Consider the following 3343-nt stretch of genomic DNA (forward strand, 5'->3'; position numbering starts at 1 on the left):
TCCAGGGCACAGAGCAGCACTGTGTGGGGAGGAGCATGTTGATGTCACTCTGTAGCTCAGCTACAGAGTGACATGCTGTCCTCTGGAGCTCAGCTGGTAGAGCACGGCGCTTGTAACGCCAAGGTAGTGGGTTCGATCCCCGGGACCACCCATACACAAAAATGTATGCACGCATGACTGTAAGTCGGTTTGGATAAAAGCGTCTGCTAAATGGCATATTATTATTATTATTATTATTATTACTTTGCTAATGTGAAACTAAAGTTGCTAGACATATTGCATGTTGCACACACAAGCAAACTCTCTCAAACTGACGCTCCAGGGCTTTCTTTGGTCAGAAAGATCAGAGAAATCAAATTCTCTTCAGGTGAGTAGAGATTTACAAGGTCAGATCAAAATTCATTCTACTGTGTGAATTCTTCTATTCTTCTGTTTTATTTTACAGTACCTATGTTTAACTATATTTGGTAAATTGACTATTCTAAACTGTATGTTCTTTGTATGGTTAAACCTTTAATGTTATGTTGGCGATAGCACAAAAATTATCGAGACATGACTCATTCAAGGAAATAATCTCTAGTTCCACCATCTCGCTCTAGATATGGCTTCCTCCAGCATTCTCCTGTCTGAAGAGCAGTTCCTGTGCTCTATCTGTCTAGATGTGTTTACTGAGCCAGTCACCACTTCATGTGGACACAACTTCTGCATGGCCTGTGTCACAAAGTACTGGGATAGCAATGACCTGTGGCAGTGTCCACTGTGTAAGGAGAAATTCTACGGACGACCTGAGCTTCGTGTCAACACAACGTTAAGAGAGGTTGTAGAGAATAAATAAAAAAATGAGAGACAGAAGTGACGATGAGTCCGCTCCTAAACTCGGAAAAGTGCCCTGTGATGTCTGCACTGGGATGAAGCGCAAGGCCCTAAAGTCCTGCCTGGTGTGTCAGACCTCTTACTTTGAGACTCACCTGGAGCCTCATCAGATAGCCTCACCCTTAAAGAGACACAAACTGATCGACCCTGTGGTGAACCTAGAAGACAGGATGTGTAAGAAGCATGACAGAATCCTGGAGCTGTTCTGTAGGACTGACCAGACATGTGTGTGTCAGTTCTGAATTGAGGCAGACCACAAGACTCATGACACTGTCCCTATAGAGGAAGAGTGTGGAGAGAGGAAGGCTCAGCTGGGGAAAACTGAGGCAGAAGTGCAGCAGATTATCCAGGAGAGTCTGCAGAAGGTTAAAGAGATCAAATTCTCAGTAGATCTCAGCAAGAGATATGCAGAGAGAGAGATAGCAGACAGCGTGCAGGTTTTCACTGCTCTGGTGCTCTCCATTGAGAAAAGCCAGGCTGAGCTAATTGAGGTGATTGAGGAGAAGCAGGAAGCAGTTGAGAGGCGGGCTGAAGGGCTTATTAAAGAACTGGAGCAGGAAATCACTGAGCTAAAGAGGAGAAGCACTGAGCTGAAGCAGCTCTCCCACAGTGAGGACCACCTCCAACTTCTCCAGAGCTTCCAATCCCTAGTGTGCACCCCTCCACCCACCAAGGACTGGTCTGATGTCAGTGTTCACAGTGATCTGTGTGTGGGGACTGTGAGGAGAGCTGTGTCTCAGCTGGAGAAGACACTGAATAAAGAGATGGAGAAGCTGCCTGAAGTCAAACTGAAGAGGATTCAGCAGTCTGCAGTGGATGTGACTCTGGACCCTGATACAACACATCCCTGGCTCATCCTGTCTGAAGATGGGAAACAAGTAAGATATGGAGACACACCACAGAAACTTTCTGACAATCCAAAAATGTTTGATCGTTTTGCCATTGTTCTTGGAAAGAATGGCTTCTCCTCAGGGAGATTTTAATATGAGGTGATTGTTAAGGGGAAGACTTCATGGATTTTAGGAGTGGCAAGAGAGTCCACTGACAGGAAGGGGATTATCACACTGACACCTGAGGATGGACTCTGGACTGTGATGCTAAAGGACGTGAATGTGTACCAAGCCTGTACCTCCCACTATATCCTCCTCTCCCTGAGAGAGAAGCCCCAGAAGGTCGGGGTGTTTGTGGACTATGAGGAGGGTCAGGTCTCATTTTATGATGTGGAGGCCAGGTCTCATATCTACTCTTTCACTGGCTGCACCTTTACAGAGAAGCTCTTTCCATTCTTCGGCCCCTCTGGTAATGATGATGGTCAAAACTCAGCCCCTCTCATCATCTCTCCTGTCACTCACACAGGCTGATTAAATGATGGAGAGAGAACTGTTTGTCCTAACAGATATTTTAAAATGCACATTTACAAATCATTACATGTATCAATATGTTTACAAATTAGTGTATTTAGTCAGGTTGACATGTCACATGATTCGAATGTCCACGGATGTCCTCTGAAATTGTATCAACAAATGAAAATGTAAAGTGTTCTGTACATCTTAACATGGATAATAAATGCTTGTATTTACTGAAAATGAAGACTCAAGTGGAATGAACGTAAATAAAATAAGTAATAAAAGATGTGTTGCTTTGATTATTTACCCATAATAATTTTACAGTGATATTCCTTTTCTCTGTTTCTCTCTTATTCCCTCTCTAAGTAAACCTGATAATAAAGGCCAAACTCAGCCTTTGAACTGGTTGTGGATGTAGATTAATATGACTTTAAAGAGCAAATCCACAGTTGAAACAATAACAAAGTGGTCTCCCAGCTTCTGTTTTGGTAAAAAGCTGAGGGATGGGCCTGGAGAAATGTAACCACTCTTAGAATAATAGACGGAGCTATGGATGCAAGGACTGACCATCCAGTATGTCAAAATCATTGTTTTAACCATGGTTTGAGGCTATACAGTTTTTGTTTACATTTACAATGTTTACAAACATTGGAGACAAACAAGTGTATATTTTGGGTTCTCATGGGGTGTGACAGTTGAACTATGGTCATGAAGCATTTATAAGTTATATTTTTCAAGAATCAATGGGTATCTATCATTCATTTATCCATCAAAATATTGATGTAGCAATCACAGATTGTCCCTTTTAATTTTGTTTTTGAAACTGTATAAGTGAATGTGGTAAAATACATACTCAGCCTTTGAGCTGGTTCTACAGTTCTGTACTTCGATAAAGGACATATTTTTCCATTGAGCTGTCTGTGTATCTAAGACAGTAAATATGATAAGGGAAGTACTGTGCCATTGAGCTGGTTGTTGGTTTCAAATCAAATCAAATCACATTTTATTTGTCACATACACGTGTTTAGCAGATGTTATAGCGGGTGTAGCGAAATGCTTGTGCTTCTAGCTCCGACAATGCAGTAATATCTAAGAATTTCACAACATATACCCAATACACACAA

At 42.1% G+C, this 3343-nt stretch overlaps 1 pseudogene across 1 annotated transcript; it reads left to right on the forward strand.

Annotated features, from left to right (window-relative positions):
* Positions 1–600: 600 nt before the first annotated feature.
* On the forward strand, positions 601–2429 carry LOC311112059 (E3 ubiquitin-protein ligase TRIM21-like; annotated as a pseudogene). The gene has a single exon. The product of its transcript is annotated as an E3 ubiquitin-protein ligase TRIM21-like (transcript).
* Positions 2430–3343: the final 914 nt, after the last annotated feature.

This window comes from Coregonus lavaretus (genome assembly GCF_964263955.1).
Source record: "Coregonus lavaretus genome assembly, chromosome: 38".
NCBI classification, from domain to species: domain Eukaryota; kingdom Metazoa; phylum Chordata; class Actinopteri; order Salmoniformes; family Salmonidae; genus Coregonus; species Coregonus lavaretus.